This window comes from Phyllobates terribilis, unplaced genomic scaffold (genome assembly GCF_046119375.1).
Source record: "Phyllobates terribilis strain yellow unplaced genomic scaffold, ASM4611937v1 Scaffold_311__1_contigs__length_2239622, whole genome shotgun sequence".
NCBI classification, from domain to species: Eukaryota; Metazoa; Chordata; class Amphibia; order Anura; family Dendrobatidae; genus Phyllobates; species Phyllobates terribilis.
Window position 1 is genome coordinate 16087 of NW_027363071.1, and position 24224 is coordinate 40310.

The 24224-nt window shown below is 44.6% G+C and overlaps 8 non-coding genes and 4 pseudogenes across 8 annotated transcripts; all 12 read left to right on the forward strand.

Moving 5' to 3' along the window:
- The first annotated feature begins 5832 nt into the window (after window positions 1-5832).
- On the forward strand, window positions 5833-6031 carry LOC141221047 (U2 spliceosomal RNA). Its single transcript, XR_012289136.1, has one exon. It is a non-coding gene; the product is annotated as a U2 spliceosomal RNA (small nuclear RNA).
- Window positions 6032-7148: 1117 nt separating this feature from the next.
- On the forward strand, window positions 7149-7339 carry LOC141221019 (U2 spliceosomal RNA). Its single transcript, XR_012289113.1, has one exon. It is a non-coding gene; the product is annotated as a U2 spliceosomal RNA (small nuclear RNA).
- Window positions 7340-8454: 1115 nt separating this feature from the next.
- LOC141221103 (U2 spliceosomal RNA) lies at window positions 8455-8645 on the forward strand. The gene has a single exon (XR_012289179.1). It is a non-coding gene; the product is annotated as a U2 spliceosomal RNA (small nuclear RNA).
- Window positions 8646-9761: 1116 nt separating this feature from the next.
- Window positions 9762-9952, forward strand: LOC141221004 (U2 spliceosomal RNA). The gene has a single exon (XR_012289098.1). It is a non-coding gene; the product is annotated as a U2 spliceosomal RNA (small nuclear RNA).
- A 1115-nt stretch (window positions 9953-11067) lies between these two features.
- LOC141221021 (U2 spliceosomal RNA) lies at window positions 11068-11258 on the forward strand. The gene has a single exon (XR_012289115.1). It is a non-coding gene; the product is annotated as a U2 spliceosomal RNA (small nuclear RNA).
- Window positions 11259-12373: 1115 nt separating this feature from the next.
- On the forward strand, window positions 12374-12564 carry LOC141221015 (U2 spliceosomal RNA). The gene has a single exon (XR_012289109.1). It is a non-coding gene; the product is annotated as a U2 spliceosomal RNA (small nuclear RNA).
- Window positions 12565-13679: 1115 nt separating this feature from the next.
- LOC141221026 (U2 spliceosomal RNA) lies at window positions 13680-13870 on the forward strand. The gene has a single exon (XR_012289120.1). It is a non-coding gene; the product is annotated as a U2 spliceosomal RNA (small nuclear RNA).
- A 1115-nt stretch (window positions 13871-14985) lies between these two features.
- On the forward strand, window positions 14986-15077 carry LOC141221057 (U2 spliceosomal RNA; annotated as a pseudogene).
- Window positions 15078-15866: 789 nt separating this feature from the next.
- LOC141221034 (U2 spliceosomal RNA) lies at window positions 15867-16045 on the forward strand (annotated as a pseudogene).
- Window positions 16046-17160: 1115 nt separating this feature from the next.
- On the forward strand, window positions 17161-17252 carry LOC141221058 (U2 spliceosomal RNA; annotated as a pseudogene).
- A 789-nt stretch (window positions 17253-18041) lies between these two features.
- On the forward strand, window positions 18042-18220 carry LOC141221035 (U2 spliceosomal RNA; annotated as a pseudogene).
- Window positions 18221-19332: 1112 nt separating this feature from the next.
- LOC141221037 (U2 spliceosomal RNA) lies at window positions 19333-19523 on the forward strand. The gene has a single exon (XR_012289128.1). It is a non-coding gene; the product is annotated as a U2 spliceosomal RNA (small nuclear RNA).
- Window positions 19524-24224: the final 4701 nt, after the last annotated feature.

Genomic DNA, 24224 nt, shown 5'->3' on the forward strand with positions numbered 1-24224 from the left:
ATAATTGACCTTTCAGTATATTGTTGCACACACACCATCTATTTAGCAAATGCCCTTGTTATCAACAGCAGCCTTTTAAACTCACCTGAGCTAACAGGTATGTGCGCTGGTTACTCTGCTGCGCTTAAAATTTCTTTTTTGGTTTGCTACAATGCCTTTTCTGAAACGTTGTCTCCTTCTGCTGGAACACTGACTTCTTTCATTTAATGCCTGCAGACTATAAAAGAGAACCCAACCCAAAAAGTTTGGTTGATTAGTCTGTGGCATTCTGTTAAACTGTTGCTTATGGCGGTCTCTGTGAGCTTCTCAGCGACATTCAGCCAGCCAGGTATCCTGCCTGCAGTAGATGGAATGTGGCAATGGAACGCTGGCTGCGCGTGTCATAATAGGCTCTGAGCCTTTATATACCTGTGCACAGCAGCAGCCACCTTCAGTCTGCTGCTGGACAGCCAGCAGCAGCAGCAGCAGGAGAGGTATGTAATCAGGAGCCCTCCTGCTAAGGGTAGACAGCTGCTCGTTCCACCCCACCCCCCGCCTTAATTGGTTCTCCTCCCTTCCAACGGTGTTGAGGCGGGTGGGAACAGCAGGGGGTGAAGGTGCTGTGTTTAAAGAGGTGGAGTTATGCAGATCTAAAACGCGTGGATTGCAGCAGCAGCAAGCCGAAAAGTGCAGGCATGTAAGGGATCTAGAGGTTGACAACATGTCTTCTTAACGGGAGTCCAGGAGCTCATCTCCACAAATGGACTTTTCAGGATCCTTGGGTGGCTCCGTAGTTTGAAACCAATTCTGGTTATCGCTTCTCGGCCTTTTGGCTGCGATCGTATGACTGTACCTTGATTGGTGCGAGTCTCCTGGAGGAATCCGGACCCTTTTGTGGAGGATTTTCTGCTTTTTCCTGTGGTATTCCATACCGACAGAATCCAAGATGTCTTTTGTGAAGAACACCATCCGTTTGTCCGTGGATCCATCTGACCAGAACAAGAACAACGTGGTTTTCATTGTCCAAGACATCGTTGAAGGCAAAGCTGGAGCAAGACGTTCTGAGATCTTCAGTGTCAACGAATTTTCACGTCAAGGTAATTATGACGTTACCTTTATGGACCAGGATGTTTGCCTTAATGTCTTTGAATGGCTCCGTGGTCACTCTAGTGACCCCTGCTTGGAAGGAGTTAGATGGGAACCTTTGTTTGATCTGCAAGAAAAGGAGGTGACTGTGACTGTCTATAACCCTTTTACAGACCCTGAGCTGCTGGAGTGCTTCCTCTCTCGCTACTGTGAATATGTGCGGAAGGGAGTGAAGCAAGTCAATTGTCTAGGAATCTTTAACTGTCAGTATAAATTCCGTGTGAAATTGAAAAGGGATCCTGACAGTGTGGGGGGCTTTAGACACCCTCCATCAAATTTTTCCGTTGCAGGCCATAGAGGTTTCCTCTTTTACCCAGGCCAGCCCATGTTTTGCCGTAGATGCTTTTCTTTCGGACATACCATGGTAACATGCCTTAAAGGGCAGTGTTGCCGAAATTGCAGAAAGGAGGGGCATATGGCCAACCAGTGTCCAGAGGCCAAGTCCTGTGATGTCTGTGGGAGTAGTGATCACATGTATAAGGACTGTCCTATGAGTGCACCTAGACGTTCTGATAAAGAACAGAAGGAGGAGGAGCTGGAGAGGAGGCAGATGGCAAGCGCACTGAAAGTGCTGGAAAGATTGGAGAGGGAGGAGAGAGAGGGAAGGAGGCGGGAAACTGGTAGAGCCTCTCCCTCTACGGCGCCAGAGGAGGTGTCCCTGAGACCATGTTCTTCTTCTGCTGAAGAAATGAGGAAGAAGCGGAGGGAAGAAAAGGAGTTCTGGAGGGAAGTGGCAAAGGTGGAGAAAAAGGCAGTGTCTGCGAGAATATCTAGGAAAGTGGTGGAAGCAGAGCTGCCTGAGATGATGACTTTTGGAGAGGCAATGGACGCAACAGGATGTGAAGTGCAAATCTCGGAACCCGACAGTCCTGAACACCCTTCGGGTCCTGAAAACATTGAAGATTTTTCTTCGGAGGATGATAGGGGTGCAAAGAAGAGTCGTAGGGAGGATGGTGGGGGCAGTGATGATGCAGATTTTAGTGAGCCTCAGAGGAAGATCAGAACTGCCAGAATGAGGAGTGTGGCTGGTGAAGCCAGCGGGTCGGAAACCAGCTGTTCTGTTCTGATGGCGGAGGAGGATAGTGGTGGTGCTGGATAGTGTCACCATATAATATTGTAAATGTTTTTTCTTTTTGTCCTCTTGTGAGCTTTGGTTTAGGCCAAAGGCTATTTCTTTGTGTAATTGGTGAAGGAGTAGAAGTATTATGGGATTTACCATAGTGTCCCAAAACGTAAGAGTGTTTAAAAGTAAAGTAAGAAGAGCTGCTATTTTTGAGTTTTTAGCTATGCAAAATGCATCTATTTTTTGTTTACAAGAATGTGGGGTAGTGGATGGTGTGAAAGGGGATGAATGGTCTTATGGAGCGTCTGTGTGGTCGGGGAGTGCATGTAATAAGAATGATGGTGTGGGTATTTTGGTTAAAGGAAGGGAGGTTGTTTTGAGTGATTATTTGGTTATTGAGGTGGGGAGATGTATCCTTGCTAATTTTGTATACAAGAATGTAAAGTTTTGTGTTATTAATGTTTATGCGCCAGTTGAAAAAAATGAGCGCAAAAATTTATTTGAAAAAATTAAGCTTTTTGTTCCAGGAAGAATACCTGTGGTAATTGTGGGTGATATGAACTGTGATGTGGGGAGAGTGAATGTGGATGTGTCTGGGAAAGCATTATTGGAGTTAGTGAATGATTTTGGGTTGTGTGATATACAGCGCGTGTGTAACATGAATCCTTTGTTGAACACTTTCTTTTCTGAGAGTGGTAGGGTACAATCCAGATTGGATTATTGTTTTATTTCTAAAAATATGGTTTCTGTTAATTATAGGCAGGAAAACGTTCTTTTTTCAGATCATGTGTGTATGTTGTGTGAGTTGGATATAAAAGTTGATGGAGTGTTTGGGAGAGGATTGTGGAAGTTAAATGTTAAACTGTTAGAGAATGAAGATGTGAGAAAGGAGTATGAAAGGCGGTATGAAGAATGGTGTAAGCATAAAAATGAGTTTGGGAATGTTTGTGAGTGGTGGGACTGGGTGAAGAAACAAACAAAAATGTTCTTTAAAAATTTAGGATACAAGTATGCAGCAATTAAAAGAGAGAGTTTTGTTAAACTGAACGCGTGGTTGAGCGTTTTGTATAAGTTAAGGGAAGGAGGAGTTGAGGTGGAGGAGGATATTTTAGAGGTAAAAAAGGAGATTAGTGAGTTTTTGTTGGAGAGAGGGAGAAGCATAGTGTTTAGGGCAAAGATTGATAAGATGGAGCAGGATGAGAAATGTTCTCGGTTTTTCTTTAAAAAAGTTTTTGGAAAGAAACAGAGTATGAGCGTGGTGTATGGAGCAGATGGAAGTGAGGTGAGTGGAGAGGATATGTGTGAAGAGGTGGCTAAGTTTTATGAGGATCTGTATGCAGTGAAACAGAGGGATGAATGTTTGGAGAATGATGTTTTGAGTGTGTTAGAGAGTAAGTTGAGTGAAGCAGAAAGAGAGAGAGTGATGGGTGAGGTGACTGGTGATGAGGTATGGAAGGTTATGTGTAGTATGGCTTTGAATAAGACGCCGGGGGAGGATGGCCTCCCAGTAGAATTTTATCGTGTGATGTGGGGTGTGATTGGTAAGGACTTTGTGGATGTATGTAAGTATATGTGGGGAAACATGGAGGTGACTGAGAGTATGCGTGCAGGTTTGGTTGTGTTAATTCCTAAGAAAGGGGATTTGAAAAGTCTGAGGAATTGGAGGCCAATAACGTTACTTAATTGTGATTATAAAATCTATGCAAAACTTATGGCTAATAGGATGCGTGATGTGATAGAGAGTGTGATTGGGGATGAGCAGTGTTGTGCGGTACCTGGGAGGCGGATTCATGAGTGTGTGTGTATGTTAAGAGATTGTCTATGGGATTGCATGGGTCGTAAGAAGAGTGTATTTTTGTTAAGTTTGGATTTTGAAAAGGCTTATGATAGGTTGTCGCATGGTTTTTTGTTCAGAGTGTTGTTAAAAATGGGTTTTCCGGCTGATTTTGTTGGGCGAGTGAGAAGTTTGTATGCGGGTGTTTATAGCTGTGTTTTAATGAATGGGTATGTGGGTAGGAAAGTGAATGTGTTTTCGGGTGTGCGACAGGGGTGTCCTTTGTCCCCTGTAGCATTTATTTGTGCAATTGAGCCATTGTTGTGTATGCTGAGGAAAGATAAGGTAATTCGTGGTGTGCAAGTGCCGGGAGGTGGAGGAAAAGAATGGAAGGTGAGTGGTTATATGGATGACGTGTGTGTATTATGTGATTCTGAATGTTCGGTGAGGCGGGTGAAGTTGTTAGTGTCTATTTTTTGTGGTGCATCTGCGTTTAAAGTGAATTGGGAAAAGAGTGAGTGTAAGGGTTTTGGAGGCGGAAGTTTAAGTAGGGATGTAGGTGTGAATGTAGTGAATGGACCTATTAAAGTTTTGGGTGTGAAGTTTTCAGAGAGTTTGGATGGGAAAGAAAGTTGGGATGATGCGAAAGGAAAAGTTGAGCAGAAGTTGAATTTTTGGAAATTGAGGAGTTTATCCTTTTTTGGGAAGATTTTAATTGTTAAGAGTGTGGTGTTGCCAATATTTTTATATATTGCGGTAGTATTTCCACCAGGATATATGTGTATGAGAAGCTTGAATAGAATTTTATTTGTTTTTTTGTGGAACTCGAAAATGGAGAGAGCTAGGAGAGAAATTTTGGTTAAAAGAGTGGAAAAAGGTGGTTTGGGTTTTCCGAATTTGGACGTGTTTTTTGGTGTGAATATCGTTGTGTTTGTTTTGAAAGTGATTAGGGCGGATGGAAAGTTTTCATCTATGTGTAGGTATTTATTTGGAGCGTATTTGTTTCGTTTAAAGTGGCAAGAAAGGGATTTGCGATGTCCGATTGCTTTTGAGGTGCCTGTATGGTATGTGTGGGTTTATAAGTTTTTGGTGAGGTATGAACTGTGTGATGCAGATGTGAGATTGCTGGAGAATAAGAAGGCTGTGTATAGGATGATTGAATGTAGAGAGGTAGAATGTGGAATAAATATGGTTAGGGGTGGTGATGTGCAGAAGGTTTGGAAGAAAGTGCGGATGAGTGGTATGACCAACAAACAGAGTGAAGTTGTGTGGCAGTCTTTACATGGAGTATTACCTGTGAGAGAGTTTCAGAGGAATAGAGGTTTGGTGAGGAGTGAAATGTGTCCAAGAAATGGCTGTGGTGGAAGGGAAAGTGTGTTGCATGTTTTTTGGAATTGCCAGTATGCTAGAGATGTGATTGGGAGAATGGGGCCTTTGTGTAAAGAATTGTGTGGTGTGAATTTGTTGTCTTTTGAGTTGTTTATGTTTGGTTTGGGAATATGTGATGGGACGAAGGAAAGAGTCTTGTGGTTGATGCTTGCATGTATAAAGGAAGTGTTATGGGATGTGAGGAATGTGTATGTGTTTAAAAGGAAGGAAATTGCTGTAAAGGATAGTGTGAAGGTGATTTTGGGGAAGATGTATGTGTGTTTCCTATGGGACAAAAAGAGGAGAGGGGAAGTGGATGCGGAGGGAATATGGAAAGTTAAAAAGTGGAGATATATTGTTAGTACCTCTTGATTTTTGTTATTGTTGTTTTGAAATATGAAATAAATATTTCCGATGATGATGGGGACAGCAAATTGCGTATTGGATTTGACGCAGCTGTTTTGATGGAATTTTCCTTTGTCTGGTTTCCATAGACTGTGGAATTTCCTCGTCTGAGGAGAAAAAAAAAAAAAAAAAAAAAAAAAAAATCTGTTCTTATCAGTTTAATATCTGATACGTCCCCTATCTGGGGACCATATATTAAATGGATTTTTAGAACAGGGAGATGGAAAAAGAGCTTGCTCTGTCCACTCCACGCATTGACCTGGTATTGCAGTATCTCCAGGACCGGTGCACCCCTTCTTTAATGCAGTTTCTAAAATCAGAAAGAATTGAATTCAATGTTTTTTGTTCATTTTGCTTGTTTGTCGGATTTTGGGATGGACTCTTTGGCTTTGCTTTTCTTCTCCTCATTGGATTTTTCATGTTCAAAGTTGCAGAAGCCAGATTACAAGCTCATTTCGGTTCAACTTCAGCAACTGTGCATTGCATTGCCATGTAATGTGATGCAATGCTATCTTTCTAGCTCTCCCTTTTTACTTCCTTTTGGATAAACAGACATATTAGGCAAGCATTTTGGAGCTTTCACCTAAATAACTACAGGTGGTGAGATAAGCTGCACAATATAATTGACCTTTCAGTATATTGTTGCACACACACACCATCTATTTAGCAAATGCCCTTGTTATCAACAGCAGCCTTTTAAACTCACCTGAGCTAACAGGTATGTGCGCTGGTTACTCTGCTGCGCTTAAAATTTCTTTTTTGGTTTGCTACAATGCCTTTTCTGAAACGTTGTCTCCTTCTGCTGGAACACTGACTTCTTTCATTTAATGCCTGCAGACTATAAAAGAGAACCCAACCCAAAAAGTTTGGTTGATTAGTCTGTGGCATTCTGTTAAACTGTTGCTTATGGCGGTCTCTGTGAGCTTCTCAGCGACATTCAGCCAGCCAGGTATCCTGCCTGCAGTAGATGGAATGTGGCAATGGAACGCTGGCTGCGCGTGTCATAATAGGCTCTGAGCTTTTATATACCTGTGCACAGCAGCCGGCACCTTCAGTCTGCTGCTGGACAGCCAGCAGCAGCAGCAGCAGGAGAGGTATGTAATCAGGAGCCCTCCTGCTAAGGGTAGACAGCTGCTCGTTCCACCCCACCCCCCGCCTTAATTGGTTCTCCTCCCTTCCAACGGTGTTGAGGCGGGTGGGAACAGCAGGGGGTGAAGGTGCTGTGTTTAAAGAGGTGGAGTTATGCAGATCTAAAACGCGTGGATTGCAGCAGCAGCAAGCCGAAAAGTGCAGGCATGTAAGGGATCTAGAGGTTGACAACATGTCTTCTTAACGGGAGTCCAGGAGCTCATCTCCACAAATGGACTTTTCAGGATCCTTGGGTGGCTCCGTAGTTTGAAACCAATTCTGGTTATCGCTTCTCGGCCTTTTGGCTAAGATCAAGTGTAGTATCTGTTCTTATCAGTTTAATATCTGATACGTCCCCTATCTGGGGACCATATATTAAATGGATTTTTAGAACAGGGAGATGGAAAAAGAGCTTGCTCTGTCCACTCCACGCATTGACCTGGTATTGCAGTATCTACAGGACCGGTGCACCCCTTCTTTAATGCAGTTTCTAAAATCAGAAAGAATTGAATTCAATGTTTTTTGTTCATTTTGCTTGTTTGTCGGATTTTGGGATGGACTCTTTGGCTTTGCTTTTCTTCTCCTCATTGGATTTTTCATGTTCAAAGTTGCAGAAGCCAGATTACAAGCTCATTTTGGTTCAACTTCAGCAACTGTGCATTGCATTGCCATGTAATGTGATGCAATGCTATCTTTCTAGCTCTCCCTTTTTACTTCCTTTTGGATAAACAGACATATTAGGCAAGCATTTTGGAGCTTTCACCTAAATAACTACAGGTGGTGAGATAAGCTGCACAATATAATTGACCTTTCAGTATATTGTTGCACACACACCATCTATTTAGCAAATGCCCTTGTTATCAACAGCAGCCTTTTAAACTCACCTGAGCTAACAGGTATGTGCGCTGGTTACTCTGCTGCGCTTAAAATTTCTTTTTTGGTTTGCTACAATGCCTTTTCTGAAACGTTGTCTCCTTCTGCTGGAACACTGACTTCTTTCATTTAATGCCTGCAGACTATAAAAGAGAACCCAACCCAAAAAGTTTGGTTGATTAGTCTGTGGCATTCTGTTAAACTGTTGCTTATGGCGGTCTCTGTGAGCTTCTCAGCGACATTCAGCCAGCCAGGTATCCTGCCTGCAGTAGATGGAATGTGGCAATGGAACGCTGGCTGCGCGTGTCATAATAGGCTCTGAGCCTTTATATACCTGTGCACAGCAGCAGCCACCTTCAGTCTGCTGCTGGACAGCCAGCAGCAGCAGCAGCAGGAGAGGTATGTAATCAGGAGCCCTCCTGCTAAGGGTAGACAGCTGCTCGTTCCACCCCACCCCCCGCCTTAATTGGTTCTCCTCCCTTCCAACGGTGTTGAGGCGGGTGGGAACAGCAGGGGGTGAAGGTGCTGTGTTTAAAGAGGTGGAGTTATGCAGATCTAAAACGCGTGGATTGCAGCAGCAGCAAGCCGAAAAGTGCAGGCATGTAAGGGATCTAGAGGTTGACAACATGTCTTCTTAACGGGAGTCCAGGAGCTCATCTCCACAAATGGACTTTTCAGGATCCTTGGGTGGCTCCGTAGTTTGAAACCAATTCTGGTTATCGCTTCTCGGCCTTTTGGCTAAGATCAAGTGTAGTATCTGTTCTTATCAGTTTAATATCTGATACGTCCCCTATCTGGGGACCATATATTAAATGGATTTTTAGAACAGGGAGATGGAAAAAGAGCTTGCTCTGTCCACTCCACGCATTGACCTGGTATTGCAGTATCTCCAGGACCGGTGCACCCCTTCTTTAATGCAGTTTCTAAAATCAGAAAGAATTGAATTCAATGTTTTTTGTTCATTTTGCTTGTTTGTTGGATTTTGGGATGGACTCTTTGGCTTTGCTTTTCTTCTCCTCATTGGATTTTTCATGTTCAAAGTTGCAGAAGCCAGATTACAAGCTCATTTTGGTTCAACTTCAGCAACTGTGCATTGCATTGCCATGTAATGTGATGCAATGCTATCTTTCTAGCTCTCCCTTTTTACTTCCTTTTGGATAAACAGACATATTAGGCAAGCATTTTGGAGCTTTCACCTAAATAACTACAGGTGGTGAGATAAGCTGCACAATTATAATTGACCTTTCAGTATATTGTTGCACACACACCATCTATTTAGCAAATGCCCTTGTTATCAACAGCAGCCTTTTAAACTCACCTGAGCTAACAGGTATGTGCGCTGGTTACTCTGCTGCGCTTAAAATTTCTTTTTTGGTTTGCTACAATGCCTTTTCTGAAACGTTGTCTCCTTCTGCTGGAACACTGACTTCTTTCATTTAATGCCTGCAGACTATAAAAGAGAACCCAACCCAAAAAGTTTGGTTGATTAGTCTGTGGCATTCTGTTAAACTGTTGCTTATGGCGGTCTCTGTGAGCTTCTCAGCGACATTCAGCCAGCCAGGTATCCTGCCTGCAGTAGATGGAATGTGGCAATGGAACGCTGGCTGCGCGTGTCATAATAGGCTCTGAGCCTTTATATACCTGTGCACAGCAGCAGCCACCTTCAGTCTGCTGCTGGACAGCCAGCAGCAGCAGCAGCAGGAGAGGTATGTAATCAGGAGCCCTCCTGCTAAGGGTAGACAGCTGCTCGTTCCACCCCACCCCCCGCCTTAATTGGTTCTCCTCCCTTCCAACGGTGTTGAGACGGGTGGGAACAGCAGGGGGTGAAGGTGCTGTGTTTAAAGAGGTGGAGTTATGCAGATCTAAAACGCGTGGATTGCAGCAGCAGCAAGCCGAAAAGTGCAGGCATGTAAGGGATCTAGAGGTTGACAACATGTCTTCTTAACGGGAGTCCAGGAGCTCATCTCCACAAATGGACTTTTCAGGATCCTTGGGTGGCTCCGTAGTTTGAAACCAATTCTGGTTATCGCTTCTCGGCCTTTTGGCTAAGATCAAGTGTAGTATCTGTTCTTATCAGTTTAATATCTGATACGTCCCCTATCTGGGGACCATATATTAAATGGATTTTTAGAACAGGGAGATGGAAAAAGAGCTTGCTCTGTCCACTCCACGCATTGACCTGGTATTGCAGTATCTCCAGGACCGGTGCACCCCTTCTTTAATGCAGTTTCTAAAATCAGAAAGAATTGAATTCAATGTTTTTTGTTCATTTTGCTTGTTTGTCGGATTTTGGGATGGACTCTTTGGCTTTGCTTTTCTTCTCCTCATTGGATTTTTCATGTTCAAAGTTGCAGAAGCCAGATTACAAGCTCATTTTGGTTCAACTTCAGCAACTGTGCATTGCATTGCCATGTAATGTGATGCAATGCTATCTTTCTAGCTCTCCCTTTTTACTTCCTTTTGGATAAACAGACATATTAGGCAAGCATTTTGGAGCTTTCACCTAAATAACTACAGGTGGTGAGATAAGCTGCACAATATAATTGACCTTTCAGTATATTGTTGCACACACACCATCTATTTAGCAAATGCCCTTGTTATCAACAGCAGCCTTTTAAACTCACCTGAGCTAACAGGTATGTGCGCTGGTTACTCTGCTGCGCTTAAAATTTCTTTTTTGGTTTGCTACAATGCCTTTTCTGAAACGTTGTCTCCTTCTGCTGGAACACTGACTTCTTTCATTTAATGCCTGCAGACTATAAAAGAGAACCCAACCCAAAAAGTTTGGTTGATTAGTCTGTGGCATTCTGTTAAACTGTTGCTTATGGCGGTCTCTGTGAGCTTCTCAGCGACATTCAGCCAGCCAGGTATCCTGCCTGCAGTAGATGGAATGTGGCAATGGAACGCTGGCTGCGCGTGTCATAATAGGCTCTGAGCCTTTATATACCTGTGCACAGCAGCAGCCACCTTCAGTCTGCTGCTGGACAGCCAGCAGCAGCAGCAGCAGGAGAGGTATGTAATCAGGAGCCCTCCTGCTAAGGGTAGACAGCTGCTCGTTCCACCCCACCCCCCGCCTTAATTGGTTCTCCTCCCTTCCAACGGTGTTGAGGCGGGTGGGAACAGCAGGGGGTGAAGGTGCTGTGTTTAAAGAGGTGGAGTTATGCAGATCTAAAACGCGTGGATTGCAGCAGCAGCAAGCCGAAAAGTGCAGGCATGTAAGGGATCTAGAGGTTGACAACATGTCTTCTTAACGGGAGTCCAGGAGCTCATCTCCACAAATGGACTTTTCAGGATCCTTGGGTGGCTCCGTAGTTTGAAACCAATTCTGGTTATCGCTTCTCGGCCTTTTGGCTACGATCAAGTGTAGTATCTGTTCTTATCAGTTTAATATCTGATACGTCCCCTATCTGGGGACCATATATTAAATGGATTTTTAGAACAGGGAGATGGAAAAAGAGCTTGCTCTGTCCACTCCACGCATTGACCTGGTATTGCAGTATCTCCAGGACCGGTGCACCCCTTCTTTAATGCAGTTTCTAAAATCAGAAAGAATTGAATTCAATGTTTTTTGTTCATTTTGCTTGTTTGTCGGATTTTGGGATGGACTCTTTGGCTTTGCTTTTCTTCTCCTCATTGGATTTTTCATGTTCAAAGTTGCAGAACCCAGATTACAAGCTCATTTTGGTTCAACTTCAGCAACTGTGCATTGCATTGCCATGTAATGTGATGCAATGCTATCTTTCTAGCTCTCCCTTTTTACTTCCTTTTGGATAAACAGACATATTAGGCAAGCATTTTGGAGCTTTCACCTAAATAACTACAGGTGGTGAGATAAGCTGCACAATATAATTGACCTTTCAGTATATTGTTGCACACACACCATCTATTTAGCAAATGCCCTTGTTATCAACAGCAGCCTTTTAAACTCACCTGAGCTAACAGGTATGTGCGCTGGTTACTCTGCTGCGCTTAAAATTTCTTTTTTGGTTTGCTACAATGCCTTTTCTGAAACGTTGTCTCCTTCTGCTGGAACACTGACTTCTTTCATTTAATGCCTGCAGACTATAAAAGAGAACCCAACCCAAAAAGTTTGGTTGATTAGTCTGTGGCATTCTGTTAAACTGTTGCTTATGGCGGTCTCTGTGAGCTTCTCAGCGACATTCAGCCAGCCAGGTATCCTGCCTGCAGTAGATGGAATGTGGCAATGGAACGCTGGCTGCGCGTGTCATAATAGGCTCTGAGCCTTTATATACCTGTGCACAGCAGCAGCCACCTTCAGTCTGCTGCTGGACAGCCAGCAGCAGCAGCAGCAGGAGAGGTATGTAATCAGGAGCCCTCCTGCTAAGGGTAGACAGCTGCTCGTTCCACCCCACCCCCCGCCTTAATTGGTTCTCCTCCCTTCCAACGGTGTTGAGGCGGGTGGGAACAGCAGGGGGTGAAGGTGCTGTGTTTAAAGAGGTGGAGTTATGCAGATCTAAAACGCGTGGATTGCAGCAGCAGCAAGCCGAAAAGTGCAGGCATGTAAGGGATCTAGAGGTTGACAACATGTCTTCTTAACGGGAGTCCAGGAGCTCATCTCCACAAATGGACTTTTCAGGATCCTTGGGTGGCTCCGTAGTTTGAAACCAATTCTGGTTATCGCTTCTCGGCCTTTTGGCTAAGATCAAGTGTAGTATCTGTTCTTATCAGTTTAATATCTGATACGTCCCCTATCTGGGGACCATATATTAAATGGATTTTTAGAACAGGGAGATGGAAAAAGAGCTTGCTCTGTCCACTCCACGCATTGACCTGGTATTGCAGTATCTCCAGGACCGGTGCACCCCTTCTTTAATGCAGTTTCTAAAATCAGAAAGAATTGAATTCAATGTTTTTTGTTCATTTTGCTTGTTTGTCGGATTTTGGGATGGACTCTTTGGCTTTGCTTTTCTTCTCCTCATTGGATTTTTCATGTTCAAAGTTGCAGAAGCCAGATTACAAGCTCATTTTGGTTCAACTTCAGCAACTGTGCATTGCATTGCCATGTAATGTGATGCAATGCTATCTTTCTAGCTCTCCCTTTTTACTTCCTTTTGGATAAACAGACATATTAGGCAAGCATTTTGGAGCTTTCACCTAAATAACTACAGGTGGTGAGATAAGCTGCACAATATAATTGACCTTTCAGTATATTGTTGCACACACACCATCTATTTAGCAAATGCCCTTGTTATCAACAGCAGCCTTTTAAACTCACCTGAGCTAACAGGTATGTGCGCTGGTTACTCTGCTGCGCTTAAAATTTCTTTTTTGGTTTGCTACAATGCCTTTTCTGAAACGTTGTCTCCTTCTGCTGGAACACTGACTTCTTTCATTTAATGCCTGCAGACTATAAAAGAGAACCCAACCCAAAAAGTTTGGTTGATTAGTCTGTGGCATTCTGTTAAACTGTTGCTTATGGCGGTCTCTGTGAGCTTCTCAGCGACATTCAGCCAGCCAGGTATCCTGCCTGCAGTAGATGGAATGTGGCAATGGAACGCTGGCTGCGCGTGTCATAATAGGCTCTGAGCCTTTATATACCTGTGCACAGCAGCAGCCACCTTCAGTCTGCTGCTGGACAGCCAGCAGCAGCAGCAGCAGGAGAGGTATGTAATCAGGAGCCCTCCTGCTAAGGGTAGACAGCTGCTCGTTCCACCCCACCCCCCGCCTTAATTGGTTCTCCTCCCTTCCAACGGTGTTGAGGCGGGTGGGAACAGCAGGGGGTGAAGGTGCTGTGTTTAAAGAGGTGGAGTTATGCAGATCTAAAACGCGTGGATTGCAGCAGCAGCAAGCCGAAAAGTGCAGGCATGTAAGGGATCTAGAGGTTGACAACATGTCTTCTTAACGGGAGTCCAGGAGCTCATCTCCACAAATGGACTTTTCAGGATCCTTGGGTGGCTCCGTAGTTTGAAACCAATTCTGGTTATCGCTTCTCGGCCTTTTGGCTAAGATCAAGTGTAGTATCTGTTCTTATCAGTTTAATATCTGATACGTCCCCTATCTGGGGACCATATATTAAATGGATTTTTAGAACAGGGAGATGGAAAAAGAGCTTGCTCTGTCCACTCCACGCATTGACCTGGTATTGCAGTATCTCCAGGACCGGTGCACCCCTTCTTTAATGCAGTTTCTAAAATCAGAAAGAATTGAATTCAATGTTTTTTGTTCATTTTGCTTGTTTGTCGGATTTTGGGATGGACTCTTTGGCTTTGCTTTTCTTCTCCTCATTGGATTTTTCATGTTCAAAGTTGCAGAAGCCAGATTACAAGCTCATTTTGGTTCAACTTCAGCAACTGTGCATTGCATTGCCATGTAATGTGATGCAATGCTATCTTTCTAGCTCTCCCTTTTTACTTCCTTTTGGATAAACAGACATATTAGGCAAGCATTTTGGAGCTTTCACCTAAATAACTACAGGTGGTGAGATAAGCTGCACAATATAATTGACCTTTCAGTATATTGTTGCACACACACCATCTATTTAGCAAATGCCCTTGTTATCAACAGCAGCCTTTTAAACTCACCTGAGCTAACAGGTATGTGCGCTGGTTACTCTGCTGCGCTTAAAATTTCTTTTTTGGTTTGCTACAATGCCTTTTCTGAAACGTTGTCTCCTTCTGCTGGAACACTGACTTCTTTCATTTAATGCCTGCAGACTATAAAAGAGAACCCAACCCAAAAAGTTTGGTTGATTAGTCTGTGGCATTCTGTTAAACTGTTGCTTATGGCGGTCTCTGTGAGCTTCTCAGCGACATTCAGCCAGCCAGGTATCCTGCCTGCAGTAGATGGAATGTGGCAATGGAACGCTGGCTGCGCGTGTCATAATAGGCTCTGAGCCTTTATATACCTGTGCACAGCAGAAGCCACCTTCAGTCTGCTGCTGGACAGCCAGCAGCAGCAGCAGCAGGAGAGGTATGTAATCAGGAGCCCTCCTGCTAAGGGTAGACAGCTGCTCGTTCCACCCCACCCCCCGCCTTAATTGGTTCTCCTCCCTTCCAACGGTGTTGAGGCGGGTGGGAACAGCAGGGGGTGAAGGTGCTGTGTTTAAAGAGGTGGAGTTATGCAGATCTAAAACGCGTGGATTGCAGCAGCAGCAAGCCGAAAAGTGCAGGCATGTAAGGGATCTAGAGGTTGACAACATGTCTTCTTAACGGGAGTCCAGGAGCTCATCTCCACAAATGGACTTTTCAGGATCCTTGGGTGGCTCCGTAGTTTGAAACCAATTCTGGTTATCGCTTCTCGGCCTTTTGGCTAAGATCAAGTGTAGTATCTTTCGAAAAGGCGGTTTTGGATGTTGGCCGCCCTAGTAGATTGATACATTATGCACACTGGGGTTTAGGCGCTTGTTAGTACGCCAGGTGGCTAATATAGTCATCTGGTGGAAAGCATGGCCCCCCAGGATCGACGCCGTTGGGCCGGGGAAGATCGAAAGCCCGAAGTGTGAAGTGCCCCAGGAGTGGTGACCCTGGGGTGCCTTAACTCACTGGGATTGGGAACCCCACTTGAGTTTATGGCACATTTGCACAAGCACTTCAAATTTTCTTTGTTCGCACACACCCTTATTCCGGGCCTTCTGGCCTTAGGATGGGGAATTTTTCAATTCCCGGTCGAAGGTCCGGGCAGTATTATACTGTGAAACCTTCACTATTTATTTAATTTCTTTGTCACTGTGTGTCCACTTATTCACGTGTGTCACGTCCTACTAGGATTTTGTCGGGATGCGGTTCCCTTACGGGTTCCTCTCTTGGCAGGTCTAGGGGGGGAGTGTGTGGCCATCAGGTTCCGCTCCCCCCTGAACCCCCCTGGCTCTCCTCTTTCGGGAGGAGAGCGTTGTTGGCTCCCCTCTTCCGGGAGGGGAGCGCAGTCTTTGGCTCCCAGTGCCTTGCTCGGGTGAGAACTCGGGCAGGTGCTGGGGGTAAGATTGGGTCGCCTCTGGCTTCGGCTGGAGGTGGCTTTTTGTCCCTGTTCCTCGCTGTGGCCTTTTGGCTCGGAGGGACGGGGAATGGTTTGGGGGACCCTTCTCCTTTTGGAGAGGGTTTCAAGAAGACCAGCATCCTAGTGCACTTTTTTTGTGGCACTTGTCACTTTTTTAAGCGCACTCGGGTTTTGTACACGAATTCGGGCTTTCGATAAAAAAATCTGTTCTTATCAGTTTAATATCTGATACGTCCCCTATCTGGGGACCATATATTAAATGGATTTTTAGAACAGGGAGATGGAAAAAGAGCTTGCTCTGTCCACTCCACGCATTGACCTGGTATTGCAGTATCTCCAGGACCGGTGCACCCCTTCTTTAATGCAGTTTCTAAAATCAGAAAGAATTGAATTCAATGTTTTTTGTTCATTTTGCTTGTTTGTCGGATTTTGGGATGGACTCTTTGGCTTTGCTTTTCTTCTCCTCATTGGATTTTTCATGTTCAAAGTTGCAGAAGCCAGATTACAAGCTCATTTTGGTTCAACTTCAGCAACTGTGCATTGCATTGCCATGTAATGTGATGCAATGCTATCTTTCTAGCTCTCCCTTTTTACTTCCTTTTGGATAAACAGACATATTAGGCAAGCATTTTGGAGCTTTCACCTAAATAACTACAGGTGGTGAGATAAGCTGCACAATATAATTGACCTTTCAGTATATTGTTGCACACACACCATCTATTTAGCAAATGCCCTTGTTATCAACAGCAGCCTTTTAAACTCACCTGAGCTAACAGGTATGTGCGCTGGTTACTCTGCTGCGCTTAAAATTTCTTTTTTGGTTTGCTACAATGCCTTTTCTGAAACGTTGTCTCCTTCTGCTGGAACACTGACTTCTTTCATTTAATGCCTGCAGACTATAAAAGAGAACCCAACCCAAAAAGTTTGGTTGATTAGTCTGTGGCATTCTGTTAAACTGTTGCTTATGGCGGTCTCTGTGAGCTTCTCAGCGACATTCAGCCAGCCAGGTATCCTGCCTGCAGTAGATGGAATGTGGCAATGGAACGCTGGCTGCGCGTGTCATAATAGGCTCTGAGCCTTTATATACCTGTGCACAGCAGCAGCCACCTTCAGTCTGCTGCTGGACAGCCAGCAGCAGCAGCAGCAGGAGAGGTATGTAATCAGGAGCCCTCCTGCTAAGGGTAGACAGCTGCTCATTCCACCCCACCCCCCGCCTTAATTGGTTCTCCTCCCTTCCAACGGTGTTGAGGCGGGTGGGAACAGCAGGGGGTGAAGGTGCTGTGTTTAAAGAGGTGGAGTTATGCAGATCTAAAACGCGTGGATTGCAGCAGCAGCAAGCCGAAAAGTGCAGGCATGTAAGGGATCTAGAGGTTGACAACATGTCTTCTTAACGGGAGTCCAGGAGCTCATCTCCACAAATGGACTTTTCAGGATCCTTGGGTGGCTCCGTAGTTTGAAACCAATTCTGGTTATCGCTTCTCGGCCTTTTGGCTAAGATCAAGTGTAGTATCTTTCGAAAAGGCGGTTTTGGATGTTGGCCGCCCTAGTAGATTGATACATTATGCACACTGGGGTTTAGGCGCTTGTTAGTACGCCAGGTGGCTAATATAGTCATCTGGTGGAAAGCATGGCCCCCCAGGATCGACGCCGTTGGGCCGGGGAAGATCGAAAGCCCGAAGTGTGAAGTGCCCCAGGAGTGGTGACCCTGGGGTGCCTTAACTCACTGGGATTGGGAACCCCACTTGAGTTTATGGCACATTTGCACAAGCACTTCAAATTTTCTTTCTTCGCACACACCCTTATTCCGGGCCTTCTGGCCTTAGGATGGGGAATTTTTCAATTCCCGGTCGAAGGTCCGGGCAGTATTATACTGTGAAACCTTCACTATTTATTTAATTTCTTTGTCACTGTGTGTCCACTTATTCACGTGTGTCACGTCCTACTAGGATTTTGTCGGGATGCGGTTCCCTTACGGGTTCCTCTCTTGGCAGGTCTAGGGGGGGAGTGTGTGGCCATCAGGTTCCGCTCCCCCCTGAACCCCCCTGGCTCTCCTCTTTCGGGAGGAGAGCGTTGTTGGCTCCCCTCTTCCGGGAGGGGAGCACAGTCTTTGGCTCCCAGTGCCTTGCTCGGGTGAGAACTCGGGCAGGTGCTGGGGGTAAGATTGGGTCGCCTCTGGCTTCGGCTGGAGGTGGCTTTTTGTCCCTGTTCCTCGCTGTGGCCTTTTGGCTCGGAGGGACGGGGAATGGTTTGGGGGACCCTTCTCCTTTTGGAGAGGGTTTCAAGAAGACCAGCATCCTAGTGCACTTTTTTTGTGGCACTTGTCACTTTTTTAAGCGCACTCGGGTTTTGTACACGAATTCGGGCTTTCGATAAAAAAATCTGTTCTTATCAGTTTAATATCTGATACGTCCCCTATCTGGGGACCATATATTAAATGGATTTTTAGAACAGGGAGATGGAAAAAGAGCTTGCTCTGTCCACTCCACGCATTGACCTGGTATTGCAGTATCTCCAGGACCGGTGCACCCCTTCTTTAATGCAGTTTCTAAAATCAGAAAGAATTGAATTCAATGTTTTTTGTTCATTTTGCTTGTTTGTCGGATTTTGGGATGGACTCTTTGGCTTTGCTTTTCTTCTCCTCATTGGATTTTTCATGTTCAAAGTTGCAGAAGCCAGATTACAAGCTCATTTTGGTTCAACTTCAGCAACTGTGCATTGCATTGCCATGTAATGTGATGCAATGCTATCTTTCTAGCTCTCCCTTTTTACTTCCTTTTGGATAAACAGACATATTAGGCAAGCATTTTGGAGCTTTCACCTAAATAACTACAGGTGGTGAGATAAGCTGCACAATATAATTGACCTTTCAGTATATTGTTGCACACACACCATCTATTTAGCAAATGCCCTTGTTATCAACAGCAGCCTTTTAAACTCACCTGAGCTAACAGGTATGTGCGCTGGTTACTCTGCTGCGCTTAAAATTTCTTTTTTGGTTTGCTACAATGCCTTTTCTGAAACGTTGTCTCCTTCTGCTGGAACACTGACTTCTTTCATTTAATGCCTGCAGACTATAAAAGAGAACCCAACCCAAAAAGTTTGGTTGATTAGTCTGTGGCATTCTGTTAAACTGTTGCTTATGGCGGTCTCTGTGAGCTTCTCAGCGACATTCAGCCAGCCAGGTATCCTGCCTGCAGTAGATGGAATGTGGCAATGGAACGCTGGCTGCGCGTGTCATAATAGGCTCTGAGCCTTTATATACCTGTGCACAGCAGCAGCCACCTTCAGTCTGCTGCTGGACAGCCAGCAGCAGCAGCAGGAGAGGTATGTAATCAGGAGCCCTCCTGCTAAGGGTAGACAGCTGCTCGTTCCACCCCACCCCCCGCCTTAATTGGTTCTCCTCCCTTCCAACGGTGTTGAGGCGGGTGGGAACAGCAGGGGGTGAAGGTGCTGTGTTTAAAGAGGTGGAGTTATGCAGATCTAAAACGCGTGGATTGCAGCAGCAGCAAGCCGAAAAGTGCAGGCATGTAAGGGATCTAGAGGTTGACAACATGTCTTCTTAACGGGAGTCCAGGAGCTCATCTCCACAAATGGACTTTTCAGGATCCTTGGGTGGCTCCGTAGTTTGAAACCAATTCTGGTTATCGCTTCTCGGCCTTTTGGCTAAGATCAAGTGTAGTATCTGTTCTTATCAGTTTAATATCTGATACGTCCCCTATCTGGGGACCATATATTAAATGGATTTTTAGAACAGGGAGATGGAAAAAGAGCTTGCTCTGTCCACTCCACGCATTGACCTGGTATTGCAGTATCTCCAGGACCGGTGCACCCCTTCTTTAATGCAGTTTCTAAAATCAGAAAGAATTGAATTCAATGTTTTTTGTTCATTTTGCTTGTTTGTCGGATTTTGGGATGGACTCTTTGGCTTTGCTTTTCTTCTCCTCATTGGATTTTTCATGTTCAAAGTTGCAGAAGCCAGATTACAAGCTCATTTTGGTTCAACTTCAGCAACTGTGCATTGCATTGCCATGTAATGTGATGCAATGCTATCTTTCTAGCTCTCCCTTTTTACTTCCTTTTGGATAAACAGACATATTAGGCAAGCATTTTGGAGCTTTCACCTAAATAACTACAGGTGGTGAGATAAGCTGCACAATATAATTGACCTTTCAGTATATTGTTGCACACACACCATCTATTTAGCAAATGCCCTTGTTATCAACAGCAGCCTTTTAACCCCTTAAGCCCCGCGGGTGGTTTGCACGTTAATGACCGGGCCAATTTTTACAATTCTGACCACTGTCACTTTATGAGGTAATTACTCTCGAACGCTTCAACGGATCCCCCTGATTCTGAGATTGTTTTTTCGTGACATATTGTACTTCATGATTGTGGAAAAATTTCTTCGATATCACTTGCGTTTATTTGTGAAAAAAACAGAAATTTGGCGAAAATTTTGAAAATTTTGCAATTTTCAAAATTTGAATTTTTAAGCCCTGAAATCAGAGCGATATGTCACACAAAAGAGTTAATAAATAACATTTCCCACATGTCTACTTTACATCAGCACAATTTTGGAACCAAAATTTTTTTTTGTTAGGGAGCTATAAGGGTTAAAAGTTGACCAGCGATTTCTCATTTTTCCAACAAAATTTACAAAACCATTTTTTTAGGGACCACATCACATTTGAAGTCACTTTGAGAGGTCTTTATGACAGAAAATACCCAAAAGTGACACCATTCTAAAAACTGCACCCCTCAAGGTGCTCAAAACCACATTCAAGAACTTTATTAACCCTTCAGGTGCTTCACAGGAATTTTTTGAATGTGGAAGAAAAAAATGAACATTTAACTTTTTTCACAAAAATGTTAATTTAGACCCAATTTTTTTTATTTTCACAGGGGTAACAAGAAAAAATGGACCCCAAAATTTGTTGTGCAATTTCCCCTGGGCACGCAGATACCCAATATTTGGGGAAAAAATACTGTTTGGGCGCACGGCAGGGCTCGGAAGGGAAGGAGCGCTATTTGACTTTTTGATTGTAAAATTTGCTTGAATAATTAGCGGACGCCATGTTGTGTTTGGAGAGCCCATGTGTGCCCAAACTTTGGAGCTCCCCCACAAGTGACCCCATTTTGGAAACTAGACCCACCAAGGCACCTTTCTAGATGCATAGTGAGCACTTGGAACCCCCAGGTGCTTCACAAATTGATTCGTAACAATGAAAAAGTGAAAAAAAAAACACTTTTTCATTTTTATGAATCAATTTGTGAAGCACCTGAGTGTTCCAAGTGCTCACAATGCATCTAGATAGGTGCCTTGGGGGGTCTAGTTTCCAAAATGGGGTCACTTGTGGGGGAGCTCCAATGTTTGGGCACACAGCGGCTCTCCAAACGCAACATGGTGTCGCTAACAATTTGAGCCGATTTTCCGTTAAATTTGTTAGAGGACACCATGTTGCATTTAGAGAGTCCCTGTGTGCCCAAACATTGGAGCTCCCCCACAAGTGACTCCATTTTGGAAACTAGACCCCCCAAGGCACCTATCTAGATGCATAGTGAGCACTTGGAACCCCCAGGTGCTTCACAAATTGATTCGTAACAATGAAAAAGTGAAAAAAAAAACACTTTTTCATTTGTATGAATCAATTTGTGAAGCACCTGAGGGTTCCAAGTGCTCACTATGCATCTAGATAGGTGCCTTGGGTGGTCTAGTTTCCAAAATGGGGTCACTTGTGGGGGAGCTCCAATATTTGGGCACACAGCGGCTCTCTAAATGCAACATGGTGTCCGCTAACAAATTTAACGCAAAATTGGCTCAAATTGTTAGCGACACCATGTTGCGTTTGGAGAGCTGCTGTGTGCCCAAACATTGGAGCTCCCCCACAAGTGACCCCATTTTGGAAACTAGACCCCCCAAGGCACCTATCTAGATGCATAGTGAGCACTTGGAACCCCCAGGTGCTTCACAAATTGATTCGTAACAATGAAAAAGTGAAAAAAAAAACACTTTTTCATTTTTATGAATCAATTTGTGAAGCACCTGGGGGTTCCAACTGCTCACTATGCATCTAGATAGGTGCCTTGGGGGGTCTAGTTTCCAAAATGGGGTCACTTGTGGGGGAGCTCCAATGTTTGGGCACACAGGGACTCTCTAAATGCAACATGGTATCCGCTAACAAATTGAATGGAAAATCGGCTCAAATTGTTAGCGGACACCACATTGCGTTTGGAGAGCTTCTCTGTGCCCAAACTTTGGAGCTCCCCCACAAGTGACCCCATTTTGGAAACTAGACCCCCCAAGGCACCTTTCTAGATGCATAGTGAGCACTTGGAACCCCCAGGTGCTTCACAAATTGATTCGTAATAATTAAAAAGTGAAAAAAAAAAACACTTTTTCATTTTTACGAATCAATTTGTGAAGCACCTAGGGGTTCCAAGTGCTCACTATGCATCTAGATAGGTGCCTTGGGGGGTCTAGTTTCCAAAATGGGGTCACTTGTGGGGGAGCTCCAATGTTTGGGCACACAGGGACTCTCTAAATGCAACATGGTATCCGCTAACAAATTGAATGGAAAATCGGCTCAAATTGTTAGCGGACGCCACATTGCGTTTGGAGAGCCCCTCTGTGCCCAAACTTTGGAGCTCCCCCACAAGTGACCCCATTTTGGAAACTAGACCCCCCAAGGCACCTTTCTGGATGCATAGTGAGCACTTGGAACCCCCAGGTGCTTCACAAATTGATTCGTAATAATGAAAAAGTGAAAAAAAAAACACTTTTTCATTTTTACGAATTAATTTGTGAAGCACCTAGGGGTTCCAAGTGCTCACTATGCATCTAGATAGGTGCCTTGGGGGGTCTAGTTTCCAAAATGGGGTCACTTGTGGAGGAGCTCCAATGTTTGGGCACACAGGGACTCTCCAAATGCAACATGATATCCGCTAACAATTTGAGCCGACAATTTGTTAGCGGGTATCATGTTGCATTTGGAGAGTCCCTGTGTGCCCAAACATTGGAGCTCCCCCACAAGTGACCCCATTTTGGAAACTAGACCCCCCAAGGCACCTATCTAGATTCATAGTGAGCACTTGGAACCCCAGGTTCTTCACAAATTGATTCATAAAAATGAAAAAGTGTTTTTTTTTTCACTTTTTCATTTTTACGAATCAATTTGTGAAGCACCTGGGGGTTCCAAGTGCTCACTATGCATCTAGAAAGGTGCCTTGGGGGGTCTAGTTTCCAAAATGGGGTCACTTGTGGGGGAGCTCCAAAGTTTGGGCACAGAGGGGCTCTCCAAACGCAATGTGGTGTCCGCTAACAATTTGAGCCGATTTTCCATTCAATTTGTTAGCGGATACCATGTTGCATTTAGAGAGTCCCTGTGTGCCCAAACATTGGAGCTCCCCCACAAGTGACCCCATTTTGGAAACTAGACCCCCCAAGGCACCTATCTAGATTCATAGTGAGCACTTGGAACCCCAGGTGCTTCACAAATTGATTCATAAAAATGAAAAAGTGTTTTTTTTTTCACTTTTTCATTTTTACGAATCAATTTGTGAAGCACCTGGGGGTTCCAAGTGCTCACTATGCATCTAGAAAGGTGCCTTGGGGGGTCTAGTTTCCAAAATGGGGTCACTTGTGGGGGAGCTCCAAAGTTTGGGCACAGAGGGGCTCTCCAAACGCAATGTGGTGTCCGCTAACAATTTGAGCCGATTTTCCATTCAATTTGTTAGCGGATACCATGTTGCATTTAGAGAGTCCCTGTGTGCCCAAACATTGGAGCTCCCCCACAAGTGACCCCATTTTGGAAACTAGACCCCCCAAGGCACCTATCTAGATTCATAGTGAGCACTTGGAACCCCAGGTGCTTCACAAATTGATTCATAAAAATGAAAAAGTGTTTTATTTTCACTTTTTCATTTTTACGAATCAATTTGTGAAGCACATGGGGGTTCTAAGTGCTCACTATGCATCTAGATAGGTGCCTTGGGGGGTCTAGTTTCCAAAATGGGGTCACTTGTGGGGGAGCTCCAATGTTTGGACACACAGGGGCTCTCCAAACGCAACATGGCGTCCGCTAACAATTTGAGCCGATTTTCCATTCAATTTGTTAGCGGACACCATGTCGCGTTTGGAGAGCCCGTGATGTGCCTAAACAGTGGAGCTCCCCCACAAGTGTCCCCATTTTGGAAACTATACCCCTCAAAGATTTTATTAAGGTGTATAGTGAACATTTTGAACCCAGAGGTACGGCACATTATTTGTTTACATTAGGTCATCATATTGAATAAGTTTTCATTATTCTTGAGCGCAAGTGCTCGCTACTTGAGTTTGCATCGGGTACTCAGGTATGCACCATGTACAGCGTGTGCTCGAGTGACATGCTCGAGTCCCTGCTCCGCATGTTTCACGGTTATTAGACACCCAAAAAAAACATGCGGGGATCGCTCGTGCATGGCAGGCAATCCCCATAAAGTTTTTTGGCCGCGAAGCATATGGGGCAGAGACTCGAGCATGTCACTCAAATACCCACG